Genomic DNA, 17,644 nt, shown 5'->3' with positions numbered 1-17,644 from the left:
GGTCATCCAGACCAACCCTCTGCAATGCAGGAATCTCAGCTCAAGCATCCAGGACAGATAAGGCCATCCAATCTCTTCTCAAAAACCTGCAAGGAAGGAGAGTCCACTATCTTTCGAGACAGTCCGTTCCACTGTGGGAAAGCTCTCACTGTCAGAAAGTCCTGCCTGATGTTTAGTTAGATGTTTCTTGCAATTTGAAGCAATGAGTTCCAGTCCTATCATCCCGAGCAGGAGAAAATAAGCTTGCTCCATCTTCCATGTGGCAGCCCTTGAGATATTTGAAGGTGGTTATCTCCTCTCAGTCTCCTCTTTCCCAGGCTAAACATATTCAGCTCCTTCAACCGTTCCTCATAAGGCTTGGTTTCCAGACCCCAGATCATCTTGGTCGCCCCCCTCTGCACACCTTCCAGCTTGTCAACATCCTTCTTAAATTGTGGTGCCCAGAACTGGATGCAGTATTTGAGGTGCTCGATTTGAGGCAATCTCAAAGCAATATTGTGTTCAAACTCAACCAAGGGGGAACTGGTGGTTCCGGCTGAGGCTGAATCCACACTACCAAGATGAAGGTTCTCTTGGGCCTCATGAAATAATCATAAAAGAAGAAGGAGAAGAACTGAATGTACTATATTTCAAAAGCAAGTTACACTTGCTCCGTGTATGGAAAATGAAAGAGTCTAGGTTCACAAACACACAAGCCTAGTTCTTTCTTCATGGAACCTGTGGCTGGGGACTTGCTGTATTTTCCTGGATGTGACTGAGTACACCTCCACACCACACACACTCTATCTATCTATCTATCTATCTATCTCTCCCTGCATTTAGAAATGTAGCATGTCAAGGGGAAAAAGTTTCCAGTTGGCTTTTTCTGGCTGAGGAATATGTATTTAGATACAGGAGTGTTCAAATTCTCTACCCGCATGCAGACAGACCTAGCATGCCGGGGGAAAGAGGTCTTGCCTATTCATCACCTCCCTGACATGCTATCTTTCTACGTTGCAAGGGTTATACGTATACAAGTATACAAGTATACAAGTATACAGACTCCCTGGCAGGTGTCAAGCAGGTGGGTTATAGTCCAGCTTTCCAAAGAACGTAGGAACGAAAAAAGAACTCTTGGTGAGGGATTTCGCTGTTGTTGTTTAGTCGTTTAGTCATGTCCGACTCTTCGTGACCCCCTAGACCAGAGCACGCCAGGCACTCCTGTCTTCCACTGCTCCCGCAGTTTGGTCAAACTCATGCTGGTAGCTTGGAGAACATTGTCCCACCATCTCGTCCTCCGTTGTCCCCTTCTCCTTGTGCCCTCCATCTTTCCCAACATCAGGGTCTTTTCCAGGGAGTCTTCTCCTCTCATGAGGTGGCCAAAGTACTGGAGCCTCAGCTTCAGAATCTGTCCTTCCAGTGAGCACTCAGGGCTGATTTCCTTCAGAATGGAGAGGTTTGTTCTTCTTGCAGTCCATGGGACTCTCAAGAGTCTCCTCCAGCACCAGAATTCAAAAGCATCCATTCTTTGGCGATCAGCCTTCTTTATGGTCCAGCTCTCACTTCCATACTGGGAAAACCATAGCTTTTACTATACGGACCTTTGTTGGCAAGGTGATGTCTCTGCTTTTAAAGATGCTGTCTAGGTTTGTCATCGCTTTTCTCCCAAGAAGCAGGTGTCTTTTAATTTCGTGGCTGCTGTCACCATCTGCAGTGATCATGGAGCCCAAGAAAGTAAAATCTCTCACTGCCTCCATTTCTTCCCCTTCTATTTGCCAGGAGGTGATGGGACCAGTGGCCATGATCTTCGGTTTTTTGATGTTGAGCTTCAGACCATATTTAGGCATTTCGCTACTGCACACCAAAGCCAACATATCTTGGGGCGGGGGCATTAATGTGTGAAAACAAAGCAAAGAGAGTGTTGTGTCAGAAGAAGGGAACATATTCCTGCTTCTCTGGATATATTTTTGTGGGGTTTGGTGGTGCTGATGGAAAACCATCGTGATATTCTGTATCTGATGCTTTCCATTAAACACCAGAACATCAGAAGAGCTTGGCTGCAGGATCAGCCCCTTGGCCCGTCTAGTCCAGCATCCTCACAGTGACCAGCCAGATCCCTCTCCGGTGGGAAAACAGCCAGCAGCACCAGAAACAAACACAGGGAATGCTGCCACCGAGGAAGGGATCAGTTAATTAAACTAATGGGATACAGGATTGTTAATCCTAGGCTTGTTTTGAGTTTTCAGGAAGCAAACTCTCTGTGGGCTCTTTAACCTGCAGATTTGTTGAGAAATGTTTACCTCGAATACATTACATTCATAGGTGTAGCCAGGATTAATTTTACGGTGGGGGGGCAGGCATAATGTTCGGGGGGGCAGTACCAAGTTATCTGTGATGCAATTGGTCAGTTAGCTTCCCCAGCCACTCTGGGCGGCTTCCAACAAAATATTAAAATACAGTAATGCATCAAACATTAAAAGCTTCCCTCAACAGGGCTGCCTTCAGATGTCTTCTAAAAGTCTGGTAGTTGTTGTTCTCTTTGACATCTGGTGGGAGGGTGTTCCACAGGGTGGGTGCCACCACCGAGAAGGCCCTCTGCCTGCTTCCCTGTAACTTGGCTTCTCACAGTGAGGGAACCACCAGAAGGCCCTCGGCGCTGGACCTCAGTGTCTGGGCAGAATGATGGGGGTGGAGACACTCCTTCAGATATACTGGGCCAAGGCCGATTATTTATTTGCTTTGGGGGGGGCACCTCCTCCCCCTGCCTCCCTGGCTATGCCTTCCATGGTTACATTGAGGGGTGGACCCCAAATACAAAAAAATCAGGTGGAATTTGAGGGGATATATTTTTCTGGCTCTGGAGTTCCTTTTGTGTACAGGGAGGCAGGGGGAAAGGATGTTGGAAATGGCTTAAGATTAGGGAGCATGATGCACTGTCAGGAAGGTGACAACATGGAGAAAAAGGATGTCAGCGACGTTTAGCCACAAAGGCTACGCTCTGCCTCCACAATCAGAGGCAGGAAATGCACGAGGAAGAAGAAGAATGAACAGTCACAGCTGTGCTAAGCTGACACACATTTGGGGGACCCCAGCCTCAACTGAAACCTAGTGGACAATATGTTGTTGTTGTTTAGTCGTTTAGTCGTGTCTGCCTCTTCGTGACCCCCTGGACCAGAGCACGCCAAGCACTCCTGTCTTCCACTGCCTCCCGCAGTTGGGTCAAACTCATGTTGGCACCTTCGAGAACACTGTCCCACCATCTCGTCCTCTGTCGTCCCCTTCTCCTTGTGCCCTCCATCTTTCCCAGCATCTGGGTCTTTTCCAGGGAGTCTACTCTTCTCAAGAGGTGGCCAAAGTCTTGGAGCCTCAGCTTCAGGATCTGTCCTTCCAGTGAGCACTCAGGGCTGATTTCCTTCAGAATGGAGAGGTTGGATCTTCTTGCAGTCCATGGGACTCTCAAGAGTCTCCTCCAGCACCAGAATTCAATCAATTCTTCGGCGATCAGCCTTCTTTATGGTCCAGCTCTCACTTCCATACATCACTACTAGGAAAACCATGGCTTTTACTATACGGACCTTTGTTGGCAAGGTGATGTCTCTGCTTTTGTCTGTGGACAATATAGGAATCTATATTTACACACATATATATGGGGTTGTATGGGGTGTTAGGGGAGCTGCAGTACCACCGCTAGGGGACATGTTTTGCTCCTTCTGGGGTCATTTGTCCATCTTGGGTCCCCCACCTGCACTCAGCTCCCACCTGTGGCTCCTGGAAGCTGCCAGCAGGCGACAGCAGCCATGATCCTGGAAACGGTTTTGACTGGCCAGTGAAAGCAGGTGAGGAAAGCCGATGGGTCTGAACCCCTCGGTGAATTAGGGGCTTCCCTGTGTGTGAAGACAGGCTCTGGCAGGCAGAGAAGACGAGACCGAGAGTGGGACCCATGGTCAAGAAGGCGGTTTCTGCCCTTGCTGTAGAGGGATGTGAGGGGCAAGTGGGGCTCATTCACTTGGGAAGGGAGACCATCTAGGACAGGGATCAGCAAACTAAGGCCCGGGGGCCGGATCTCGCCCAATCGCCTTCTCAATCCGGCCCGCAGATGGTCCAGGAATCAGCGTGTTTTTACATGAGTAGAATGTGTCCTTTTATTTAAAATGCATCTCTGAATTATTTGGGGGGCCTGCCTGGTGTTTTTACATGAGTAGAATGTGTGCTTTTATTTAAAACGCATCTCTGGGTTATTTGTGAGGCACTGGAATTCGTTCATTTCCCCCCTCAAGATATAGTCTGGCCCCCCACAAGGGCTGAGGGACAGTGGACCAGCCCCCTGCTGAAAAAGTTTGCTGACCTCTGGTCTAGGAGAAGGAAAACTCTGGCCCTAAACCTCCACTGCCTTGTGGGATCTCTGCAGGGAGGCAAAGACTCAGGAGTAGACCCTCCACAAATCTGGAGTCCCTAAGGCGGTTGGGTGGCACGTTGTACGCCTCCTTCTGGCAACTCCTGCAGCCCAGCTGGTGCCAAACGTCTTGCTCTGCTTTCCTTTTGGCCATATCAGCCAGGCCAAGAATATAAATAAAATAAATATTTTTTTTATTTATACCCCGCCCTTCCCGGTTCAAAAACCGGGCTCAGGGCGCTAACAACAAATTTAAAACACTTAATTGTAAAAGCAGCATAAAATACAGTATAAAAACATGAATACAGTGGTACCTCAGGTTACATACGCTTCAGGTTACATACACTTCAGGTTACAGACTCCGCTAACCCAGAAATAGTACCTCGGGTTAAGAACTTTGCTTTAGGATGAGAACAGAAATCGTGCTCCGGCGGCGCAGCAGCAGCAAGAGGCCCCATTAGCTAAAGTGGTGCTTCAGGTTATGAACAGTTTCAGGTTAAGAACGGACCTCTGGAATGAATTAAGTACGTAACCTGAGGTACCACTGTAACAATAAAATTCAAAGTTCAGAAATCAATTTAGGGGAAATCCATCTAATAAGCATTAGATAATCCCCAGGGCTAGCTGGCTGAATTGGTCCTACTTGGGCCAGCGAGGAGGCCAGGGGAGAGTTAGCTGTGGGGTCTCAGAGCAGGTAATCTTCATAAAAGGGGAGGGGGAGGGAAGAGAAGGGAAATAAAAGATCAGGCGCAATAAAAGAAGGGGGTCTTGTCATCTGGGCAGCCCAAGACCTCCTTGCACACTACCCGGGCTTGCGCAGCCAGAGGCGCACTCCTCCATCTCTCAAGACAGACAGATGCCACCTAAATATTGCATGCTCACTTCCGGGTTGGCGCCATCGCCGAATGGCGGACTCCCTCCGAGCTCCGGAGGGAGCCTGCTCGGCAGGGGCTGGGTCCTACCGCACCGGCGATGCGGGGACCCTTAAAAACCACGGCCACGGGGGCCGTGGACATGGAGACTCGGCTGGCACCGTTAGCGCCCTCCCGACTCGTGAAGGAGCCTTTTTAAAGGCTACGGATCGGGTGCCGGGGAGAAGCGTGGTGCTTTGAGTCCTCTGCTATCCCTGCCGAGCGCAGCCGCATGCCATCCGGCGGAGAGCGCTGACTTCTTCCATTGAAAATTCGGACTTCTTAACAACAACCCGTGAGTAATTTGGAAACCGGGTTTAAAAGGGAAAAAAAAAGAAATTTTTTTTGGATTGGACACGAGCGGGGGGGGGATCCAAAAAGGAAGTCAGTCCCCCCCCCTACTGTAAACCTTCCAAAACAAGGACGGGGAAACCAAGGTCCAAAAAGATTTGTATTGCTGATAAAAACTAAGAATTCCACGATGGGGAACTATAAGAACTGTGCTGGAGGAAGAATTGAGGGTGAAGAAACGTAACCCCCCCCCTGGGAACCGGGGTGATTGAAGAGAGAGCCTGGTGAAAAGAGTCGGAGATTTTGACAGCTGTCAAAGTAGCTGTCAAAGTCGGAAAGCAGAGAGGATTTTATTTTGAGAACTTTGCTGGTTAAATTTGTTACAATTTGTTATAACTCGTTAAAACTTGGATACAAAATGGCGAAAACATGGATAACAATCGGACTTTTGGACTAGAGAAAACAAAGTTACAACAATCCCCCTAGAGGAGTTTCGGGACATTACAAAGATGGTCGTAAGTGGAAAAATACCATTGGAATTTTACAGGACTGGTTATCTTCTGGGAAAGCTGCAAAACGGAAATAATATTTTGTCTACAGGGCGTTCAGCTAAAGGAGACAATAGAATTTTCTATTGAAGAAAGGAAGGGACTGAACGCAAGTTTTTGTTCCTGAATAACAATAATCCCTGCAGATTTACTAAGCTTCTGAATTAGAACGTTTCAGCAGCGGAACAAGAGGAAATTGGACTACACTTTGGAAAGAACAATGGGGGGAGTTTTATTAAAGATCTGAAGTTAAGTGTTTTAAAAAATAACTATAAAAAGAAAAAGCCAACAAGGAGTTGGGGGAAATAGGTGACTTATGGACTTTAAGAATTCCAGGCGGATAACATGGTTTGGTGGTCAGGGGGAAATTAAACCGGGGACAGGGGGGGGAGAACTAAAATCCAAAGGCTTGTTAACTTCTTTTTTTCTTTGAACTGGCTCTTTTTCATTTATTATACTCTTTATTTCTTATTTCTGATATTTCTATTGTGTGGGGTGTCCTTATCATTAAAAAAAGGGAAATTGTGGAATGAAAATGGGGTGGGCCCTGGGGAGAGAACTTTTGTTTTTTATTAGGGGTATTGATGAGGAGCGTATAAATTTTAAATTTGAATAATGGTCTAAACAAATTAAGTTTTAATTAGAACTGAGAGCTTGTGGAGCCAACAATATGAAATGGGAATATGGTAGGGGTGGGGGAAGGGGGGAGTCCCAGAAAGTGGATCTATGAAAATAAGGTTTTGAATGTACTTTAATCTTTACTTTCTGTATTTCTGAAAATCTTAATAAATATCATTAAAAAAAAAAAAAATATTGCATGCTCATGACTGGCAGGCCAGCTGGAATGGCATTTGTGGACTGTGCAAATCTCCTTTTGGATCTGTCTAGCCGCTGGTGTTCTGAAGACAACTCAGCCTTCTTGACGATATGACAGAAGGCTGCTCATGACACAGTCTGCCCAATTCCGAATCTGGAAACTGAGGTTTGCCACCCTTAGGCCAGTGCTCTGCCAATATGTGTGGGTTTCTTCTTCTTCTTCTTCTTCTCCCATGCAAAAAGAAACAATGCACTTTGTAGGGCATGGAAAGTCTGTGGCCTGGAGATAAGAAACCTTAAAGTCCGTCCAGCAAGTGCGAAGTCAGAACGCTTTATTAGGATCGAAGCACCTGGAAATGCAGGGTGGATTTTTTGACAAGGGGAGGGGAAGTTCCCGGAAAAATTGTGCACACAACAAAACACCCTTCTTTGTGGGCAATAAAACAAGGAAGGAAACCGCCCATTCTCCCTTGTGGGTTTGACAAGAATATCTGGCTGACCTCATGGGTCACACCAGGTTCCTGGACTAGAGGTATGTTGACAAGCTGGACAGTGTGCAGAGGGCGGCAACCAAGATGAACCAGGGTCTAGAAACCAAGCCTTGTGAGGAACGGTTGAAGGAGCTGGGTATGTTTAGCCTGGAAAAGAGGAGACTGAGAGGAGATAGGAGAGCCACCTTCAAATATCTCAAGGGCTGCCACATGAAAGAGGGAGCAGGTTTGTTTCCTCCTGCTCTGGAGGGTAGGACTCGAACCCATGGCTTCAAGTTACAAGAAATGAGATTCCGACTAAACATCAGGAAGAACCTTCCAACAGTAAGAGCCATTTGACTGTGGAATGGTCAACCTTGGGAGGTTGTGGACTCTCCTTCTTGGGAGGTTTTTAAACAGAGGTTGGGTGGGATGCTCGAGCTGAGATTCCTGCATTGCAGGGGGTTGGACTAGATGACCCTTGAGGTCCCTTCCAACTTTACAATTCTATGATGTAACACTCTGCTACTGCTTCTGGGTTTTCTTTTGGGACATCTGTGACAACAGGGTGCTGGGCTGGATGAGTCCCCTATGGCCTGATCCTGTGGCCAAGTTCTGACAGTCTTGTATGGAGCCTCCAGCTGCAGAGGCAGTCTACTTCGATTCCTGCATTGTAGTTTTTTTGTTGCGCTTCAATCCTGTGAGAACAGGACTCTGGAACTAGCTGGGCTACTGGGCTGATCCAGCCAAGCTTTCCTTATAAGCTTTTACCAAAAACAATCAAACAAACACAAAGATAGCTGGTCAACAACAACAAAAGCATTCACAAGCAGCAGCAGCAGTTTCAAAAGTTGTTTTTTGTTTGTTTCAATAATGTGTTTGATTTCCAGCAGAATGCAAATAAAGAGGGAGCTGGACTCTTGAAGCAGTGAGTTCCACAGGCTGGGTGCCACCTCAGAGAAAGCCCTCTCTCGCTCATTGCCACCAACTGTACAGTTGACCAGAACTCAGGCCAACAGCTAGCACCAACTTGGGGTGAGTTGTCCCTGAAGGTCTCCACAAAACTCGTACCCCTGTCTCCTCTGGGGGTTTGCCCCAATATCCGAAGCCCATCCTTTGACATTCAGCAAACATACGGTTTCTGTATAGGGGCAGCTGGCATGAGACAGGATTGGGCAGCTGGAGCAGCGTGACAGACGGCAGGTTTCTGGGTTCTGCCTTTCCCCGAAAATAAATCAGCAAACTGGCAACAAACTGCCACTGCAGAGAGAAAAAGTTCAGATCCCTTATGGAGATGACAAAGTCCACCTCACTAGGCCAACATTCAGGTTTTCTGCCTGCAGTCGACACATTCCCCCAGGAAGCCAACAAGACCTTCGTATCTCTTCCCCCTTGCCATTCCTTCCCTAGGTGTTCTCAGATAGACTCCCATGGCAGCGGCAGAAAAACTCCAGAGTTCTTTAAACCTATGCACTGCATGTGTGAGGAAATCTTTTCCCTTCGCTCCCCTTCGCTGGCTGATCCCTGAGTGGCTTCCAGTGTTTTGGGAGAGAGAGGAAAAGAAGAAGAAGAAGAAGAAAAACCACTTTCTCCAACCACTGCTTCGTTTAATGCACCTCGGTCAAGTTCCTCCTAACTTGCCTTTTCCCTTTCTTTCTGCAAACAACAAATCCCTCATCTCCTCACAGGGAGTTTGTTTCCAACGCCTTTGAGCATTTTCGCCTGCCCTTTCCTGAACCGACTCTGTAGCTCTGCAATATCAGATCAGGACTGCAGAACACAGCATTATGAGTGCAGTGAGACCACGGATTTATATAAATGCTTTGTAATATTGGCTGTTCGGTTGTTCGGCCTCTTACCTGGCAAACTGTAACGTGGAACTGGCTTCTCCCACACCCCCCATCCTTAAATTGGGAAATCTGCCCCCCCCACCCCATTTTTATGATTTGCTAAACACCCATAAAAAGCATTAATAATGTTACATCAGGTTGAAAGCAGCATAAGGTTGAACATTAGCACTAAAGGTACGGTTCCAAAAGCATTGCAAAAAAAGAAAAACAAAAAACCCATTTCCCCAGAAACCTGTTAGGTTTATTTATGTGCATTATTGTGTAATAGGTTTACTTAATCGTTGTTCCTACAGACCGGATCCCACCCCCCAAAAAACCCATTAGCATACAGATATACTCTGCACACACCCTCCCCATTGTTACTTATCTGGGATAGCTCAGTTGGTAAAGCATGAGACTTAATCCACGGGTCTTAATCTCAGGGTTGTGGGTTTGAGCCCCATGTTGGGCAGAAGATTCCTGCATTACGGGGGTTGGACTAGATGAGCCCTGAGGTCCCTTCCAACTCTGAGTCTAACCAGGCCTTTGGCTAACCAAGTAAGTTAAACAACAGATCAACAAAGCCCGAGACAGACCCAAAAGAGGACTATATGGAACTTGCCGAACTGACTGGGAGACTCCGAGACCAGAGAGAAGAGACAGTGGAAGAAGATTGGAAGAAGTTTAAAGAATATTTGAAAAAATATGTTAATATTTAAATCTTAGAATAGCTTTGGAAGTGGATATAGGCTGTAGGGTTAGAAGTAGAAGATAGTGTATTTTAAAATAGTATTATTTGTAAGTGATAAAATGTGAAGATTTTTATGGTAAAAGTAAAGGGACCCCTGACCATGGTAAAAGTAAGTGTGATTTTAAAAAAAGGTTAAAAATTAAGATATATGAAACTGCTAAAGATGAGGTAAAATGAAAATCAGATGGGGGGACTTGGGGAAGCTTGCCTAACAATGTTTAGAAAAAATAAGGATAAGACAAGAATTCGTTTGTATTGTTTGTTTTTCTGTTTGTATTGTTTATTTCTGTTATAAAATGAATTAAAAAAAATTGAAAGGAAAAAAAGACAGACCCAAAAGAGAAAATAACAGAACACCACTAGTAATCACATACAGCTCCCATTTCAATGCATCATCAGAGATCTACAAGTTCTCCTAGACAACAACAGTTCTCTTTCTCAATCTCTGGGAGGAAGACCTTTCATTGCCTACAGACAGCCACCCAATCTTAAACAACTCCTCACCCACAATAATACAGCAAGCAGACTTAACATGGACACCGGTACCAGAGCCTGCAACAAACCCACATGCCAACTTTGCTGCCACATACACCTGGACAACACCATCACTGGTCCCAACAACATCAAACATCTCAGGTCTATTTAATTGCTCATCTTCCAACATTGTGTAGGCCATCAAATGCCAGCAGTGCCCTTCAGCTCTCTATATTGGACAAACAGGCCAAACCCTACGCCAAAGGATAAATGGACATACCGTATTTTTTGCTCTATAAGACTCATTTTTTCCCTCCTAAAAAGTAAGGGGAAATGTGTGTGCGTCTTATGGAGCGAATGCAGGCTGCGCAGCTATCCCAGAAGCCAGAACAGCAAGAGGGATTGCTGCTTTCACTGCGCAGCGATCCCTCTTGCTGTTCTGGCTTCTGGGATTCAGACTATTTTTTTTCTTGTTTTCCTTCTCCAAAAACTAGGTGCGTCTTGTGGTCTGGTGCGTCTTATAGAGCGAAAAATACGGTATATACACCGTATTTTTCGCCCTATAGGACGCACTTTTTCCCCTCCAAAAATGAAGGGGAAATGTGTGTGCGTCCTATGGGGCGAATGCAGGCTTTCGCTGAAGCCTAGAGAGTGAGAGGGGTCTCCAGGCTTCAGGAAGCTATCCGGCTTGTGGAGAGCTGCCTGTTCTGGGGGCTGGGGTCGGGGGAAGCTCGGGCTGGGGGGGGGGAATAAATTTTTTTTTTCTTTATTTCCCCCCCAAAAAACTAGGTGCGTCCTATGGGCCGGTGCACCCTATGGGCCGAAAAATACGGTAAATCTGACATCGGAATCACAAGACAGAGAAGCTTCAATCTCCCAGGATCTCAAAGCAGCTGTCTTATTACAAAAGAATTTCAGAAATAGACTTGAAAGAGAAGTTGCTGAATTACAACTTATTGCTAAACTGAAAACTATGGAGAGGCCTGGTCTGAATAGAGATACAATATTGGATTCTTGTCTCATTACATATGCTAAAGCTATTTTTAGTCATCTACATACTATCCCTTGCTTTTTCTTGTAGGACTAATTGCAGTCATTAACAGTCGTCAACAGGTTTACCATACCCATTGAGTCAATCACCCATCTCCTGCCACCCTTCTGAGAAAAACCCCACCCCACCCTCTCACTATATATAAGGGTCTGGGGACTTCTGTTTCAGTGTATCTGAAGAAGGGTGCATGCACGCGAAAGCTCATACCAATAACAAACTTAGTTGGTCTCTAAGGTGCTACTGGACAAATTTTTAATTTTTTCAAGTAATCTTTGTAGCAGTTATAAGGCTGGCGGCTATTTCTCGATCATTTTCCTGGATAACACCCTTCAGAAAAGTGAGTAGGAAAAGCGAGTATGTGATATCCTAGCACATCAGAAATAGCAGCCTAGAGAAATTTCCAGAATATTTGTACCTGCGAGCAGTTCCAGTGATTCTCAGCACCCTGAACGAAATACACATCCCAGGATTCTTTGGGGGGGAAGCCATCGCTAGGATACTTATTCAGATGCAGAGTGCAGACGAGGCCTCAGTTTTTCCCCTTGAGGAGCAGGAGTATGGGCACAAACCTATAATGGGTTGACTCCTCCTGTCAATGGTTCTGGCACCCCCTGGCTTCTAAGAATGCCTTGGCTAGTAGCTCAACTGGTTAGAGCGCGGTGCCGATAACGCCAAGGCTGCAGGTTTGATCCAGCTGCATATTCCTCCATTCCAGTTCTATAATTCTATAGTTCTTGCCCTGAAAGGGCACAAGCCAACCTGGTGCAAAATTATATCATTCTAGGATTCTGCATCCACAAACGGAGAGAGTCAGATGGTCATCTGTACCCCCGCCCCACCTTGCTTTCTCGTTTCCTCTCTGCTGTGATGCTTAATTACTTTTCCTTAATTTATTGTTACGGTGGCACAGGCTTGAATATTTCATGGGGTCGCTTCCCTGCTCTCCCGGCTGCTGCACCGCTGGATAAATTACTCTTATTAGCCTGATTAATCTGCTGGTCCCTGGGGAACGAAAAGGGTTAAGGCCGCCAAAGGAACGCAGATTCTTTTCCGTTCCACTCGTAGGAACAAAGGAGAGCCGGCTGGTTCAGGCCAATGGCCCGTCTAGTCCAGCATCCTATTCTCTCAGTGGCCAACCAGATGCCCATTAATGGAAACCCACGAGCAGGATTTAAACACAAGAGTAGCTTTCCCTCCTGTGGTTTCCAGCAACTGGGATTCACCGACTGGTAGTATTCGATAGCTCTCTCCTCATCCACAAATTAGTCCAATCCCCTTCCAAAGCCATCAAGATCAGTGGCCGTCGCTGCCTCATGTGGCAGTGAGTTCCGCAGTTTAAAGATGCACTGCATGAAGAAGGACTTCCTTTTACCTGGTGGCAGACCTACATTTGGGGGGACCCTTTGCAACAAGCAACAAGGTCGGGGTAACCACCGTTACCTTCTTAAAGGGGTTGAGCCACAACAGACTGCCACTTTATTATTATTATTATTATTATTATTATTATTATTATTATTATCTACATCACCTACAAGGATCTAGAGATCATGCTAAGGGTGGCCAAATTCTGTGCGACTGCCATAAAACTTTTTTTAAAAAAATGATATTTATTGGAAAAAAAAAAATTTTTTAGAGTTAGAGTTACAAAAAAAAGAACAAAGAAAGAACAGAGAAAAACACAAACCACATCCCACAATACAAATTAAAAACAAAACAAAACACCGCAAACATTTAAAAACAAATCCATTATTCTCAAATCCTCAACTGTCATTACCTTCTTTCTTTGACCTCCTCCTCCCCCCCTTTTTGTATCCTAGTTGTTAATTGTTGCAGCAAATCCTTTCCGTATTTCATAAAATTCTGTCCTTACATTACCTTAAACTATTTTAATCTTATCTTACTATAAAAAACCTTGAAACTTAAAACTTAAATCTTATTTTTACCAACTTCTCATAACCATAATATTCTTACATAATTCTTTAAACATTTTTACTAAAGCCGAGTAATTTCATTCCAACATTTTTCTAACATTCATCAAATTTAAAAAAACAATCCTAGTAGTAGAAAACAAAACAAAACAATCCAATCTTCATCCAGCGTCCCTTCCTCCTGGTCCCGGGTTTGTCAGTCCTTATTATCCCGTCAATCTAGCCCATTAACCTGGCAGCCTTATATCCGAGGCCCTCAAGTCTCTTCCATGTCCCTTCCGCAGCTCTTCTTCATATTTGTAACTGTATTTTCCCTTGTCTCCTGCTCGTTTCACTCGTGGGAACTCCAGCTTAACAATATTTTTGACCCTTCTCGACAGATCAGCCCCTTTTCCATAATCCACACTAAATTCCATGTGGTATTTAAGAACATGTTTCAAAATTCCTCCAAAATTAGGAGCCCCCATAATCCCAGACATCTCACGGCCCATTGCCAGACTTGAAAAGTCCAAATATCCCTGCATAGGGGGGTCTATCCAACCCCCCATTTCCAAACCAAACCAAACTTTTTCTTTCCAAATCTGGCTTTTTCCAAGTTCATTTGTCAAATCCGAAAGCTCATGTTCCTGTTGGGCCTGTTCTGTCAGGGCACACTCCTGATTTAATTCCTGGGTGGGCTCCACATATTTTCCCACTGCCTGTTCAAAGTTTCCCACTGCCTGTTCAAAATTTCTAATCGAATCAGCCATCAAATTCGTCTTCTCATGTAGCTGTTCCAGTAGGGCATTTGTTTTATAGAAAGCACACAACAGAGCTTCTGAATACATTGTCCTGCAAGGTCAGATGTCTGTTCCCACGATTGTAATCTGTAACAGCTGCCAGCTCCCCGGAGTTGGTTACAGTTTCACAGTCTCCCTCTGGGGGAAAACTTCTATTTGTTCTTTCTTTTAAAGACAAGTCTAGTAACAAAAGTTTCCTTTTTCAGATATTTTGTCAATATTTGTTCCTTTAAGAAGCGAAGGGGAACAATGGAGTCAAAGTTTCTCTTCTTATAGCTATCTGTCAAAAACGTTGTCTCTGGTCAATGAGCTTCAAAAAACGTCAGTCCTAACACCCCGCTCCAGGATCAGGACGGTGGAAAGTTACTTTACTTTACCCTCACTTCTGCAGGTTTAAACAGTCCAAAAAAATCCCCCCTCTTCTCCTGCTTCCGAAGGGGGTTCAACAATCTTAGATGATGAAAGTTAATCTTTTACAGACGATTTTCTGAGCTCTAGTTTGCCATGTCTTTGCTTTAATCTATCTACAAAGAAACGGAAGGCTGACTTCCTGTTTAGACCTTCCCGTTTCAGCGCCAAATTAAGGTAGACTTTTAAGTTCAATTTTCCTTTCAGCTCACAAGTCCTTATTTAGAGTCCAATTACCCGAGTTTAGGTACTCATGGGTGATTATTTTAGAAGCCAGATTGTCCCAGGAAAAAGGCAGCGCTCTCCGGCAACGGCTGTGCGGCTTCGCTCCACGGAAGAAGCAGTTGACTCTCAGCACTGCGCCACCTCCCCCTCTTCGCTTCGGAGCCCGTTAGTGGGTTCCTTTGCGGGTTGGGGGGGCGCTAAAGGTGCCCGCCGAGTCCCATGGTCACAGGCTTCATCCGCCTGTGATTTTTGAATGGGTCCCCGCTTCGCCGTAGCGGAAAGGACCCGATTCCCGTGGAGCTGGTCCCTCCAGTTCAGAGGGAATCCGCCATTGCCGATGGCGCCACCCCGGAAGTGCGACTGCCATAAAACTTAGGGAACAAGCTGTACTACCAAAATGACTAATGTTTTAAATGACAATTTTAGGTTATATTTTAATGTTCAATATTTAATATATATTTTTAACTGCTGCTATATCTGAATTGTCTCTGTTATACCCAATTGCAATTCAGTGTATTCCTGATTTATGATTTTCCTGATATTGTAAGTGAGCTGGAACTGGTCTGTGACCGTAATAATAAAATTCAATTCAATTCAATTCAATTCAATTCAATTCAATTCAATACATCATTTCAGATTTTGATTTAAATTGCTGCACTGGGTTATCTCACATGTTAAAGTCACTGGTGTTAATGAAAAAATTCTTACACCTTATATTTTCCGAGTTATGGGGGGGTGGATTAAAATCAGGGGGAACCAGGGATGCAGTTTTTAAAGCACAATTTTTAAGCAATGTGGACTAAGGTAGATTAGGAGCCCTGAAGCTTAAGTTCCATTCTTTTCATAGCAGATCTGCCCCTGGTTTTACCTGTCCTGAATCTTCCAACTTTCAGCTTCACTGCAGGCCCACGAATTCTGGTGATATGAGAGATGGGGGGGGCACTTTCCCCTGTCTGCTTTCTCCTTCCAATGCGAGTTGGAAAGTGACCCAGTAGGCTTTCTCATGTTCTTACGGCCTCCTAACTACTCTCAGCACCCAGGATTCTGGTGGGATAGGGGAGCCACGTCTGCTTCAAGCAACGCCATAGCACTTGAAATGGAAGTTGTGGGTGCGGTCAAAGTTCCAGCCACATAAATTGCAGGTGTTGCTCAATTTGCTGGGCAAAAGATTCCTGCATGGCGGGGCGTTAGACTAGATGATTCTTGGGTGTCTCCCAAATCAATGATTCTATGGCTTTATATACCAAGAGCATGGAAAAGGGGTCAGCGAGGCCTTTCTGGTGGGGCTGCTTTGGCCCATGGCCCACACACACTCCGGAAACCAGGTCACCCCAACCTCGGCCGATTCCCTCTCTGCTCTGTTGTTGTTGTTTAGTCGTTTAGTCGTGTCCGACTCTTCGTGACCCCATGGACCAAAGCACGCCAGGCACTCCTGTCTTCCACTGCCTCCCGCAGTTTGGTCAAACTCATGTTGAGAACACTGTCCGGCCATCTTGTCCTCTGTTGTCCCCTTCTCCTTGCGCCCTCCATCTTTCCCAACATCAGGGGCTTTTCCAGGGAGTCTTCTCTTCTCATGAAGTGGCCAAAGTACTGGAGCCTCAGCTTCAGGATCTGTCCTTCCAGTGAGCACTCAGGGCTGATTTCCTTCAGAATGGAGAGGTTTGATCTTCTTGCAGTCCATGGGACTCTCAAGAGTCTCCTCCAGCACCAGAATTCAAAAGCATCAATTCTTTGCGATCAGCCTTCTTTATGGTCCAGCTCTCACTTCCATACATACTACTGGGAAAACCATAGCCCTCTCTGCTCTGTGGCTAGGTAAATATTTCATTCATCAGCACTTAAGGAGTCGTTCCCCCTAATAGGTTATATTGATGCCAACACAAAAGGAGGTGCCTTAAATCTTTTGCTCTCTCTGGGAACGCCAATAAATGTATCTGTCTCTCTGAGAGAATTTACGCCTGCTCCCTGGGCAATGGAAGGTGATTAAGGGGAGAGGGGACAGGTGTCCTGGAGACTCAGAGCCTGAATTTAATCGGAGGAAAACAGGGGCCTCCTTGCAACACCCAAGACTGTTGCTCCACAATCCTGGGCCAACATTCAGATTTGCTGGATGCCCAGCAGTTCTAGTGTTAGGGCACACCCGGCACGTGGGTGGCACCATGGTCTAAACCATGGAGCCTCTTGGGCTTACAGATCAGAAGGTTAGCGGTTCGAATCCCTGTGATGGGGTGAGCTCCCGTTGCTCTGTCCCAGCTCCTGCCAACATAGCAGTTCGAAAGCAAGTCAAAGTGCAAGTAGATAAATAGGTACCACTCCGGCGGGAAGGTAACTGGCATTTCTGTGCATTCTGGCACTCGTCACGGTGTCCCGTTGCCCCAGAAGTGTTTTAGTCCTGCTGGCCACATGACCCGGAAAGCTGCCTGTGGACAAACACCGGCTCCCTTGGCCTGAAAGCGAGATGAGCGCTGCAACCCCATAGTTACCTTTGACCTTCCAGGGGTCCTTTACCTTTGCCTGTTCCGGCTGGCCTTTGGTTTAGACTCAGTCTGACCCTTATGTTTCCCTCCCCTTATGGTCTTGATCTATCGGCTACTTTTAAAATGAGGCTGCATTTTAAATTGCATTTTAACCTGTATTTTAATTTGTTTCCCCCCCCCCCCTATTATGTTTTTACTGTAATTTTACTGGTGTTAGCCACCCTGAGCCCGGCTCTGGCCAGGGAGGGCGGGGTATAAATAAAATTATTATTATTATTATTATTATTATTATTATTATTATTATTATTATTTTA

General features: G+C 45.7%; 1 protein-coding gene across 3 annotated transcripts in view; it reads right to left on the bottom strand.

Annotated features, from left to right (window-relative positions):
- KCNN1 (potassium calcium-activated channel subfamily N member 1) overlaps positions 1-17,644 on the bottom strand; it is an 89,921-nt gene that overhangs the window by 55,435 nt on the left and 16,842 nt on the right. The gene's annotated exons all lie outside the window — the stretch shown is intronic.

Source organism: Podarcis pityusensis, assembly GCF_964106645.2.
Source record: "Podarcis pityusensis genome assembly, chromosome: 18".
Classification (NCBI taxonomy): domain Eukaryota; kingdom Metazoa; phylum Chordata; class Lepidosauria; order Squamata; family Lacertidae; genus Podarcis; species Podarcis pityusensis.
This window is presented reverse-complemented; position numbering and strand designations above follow the sequence as displayed.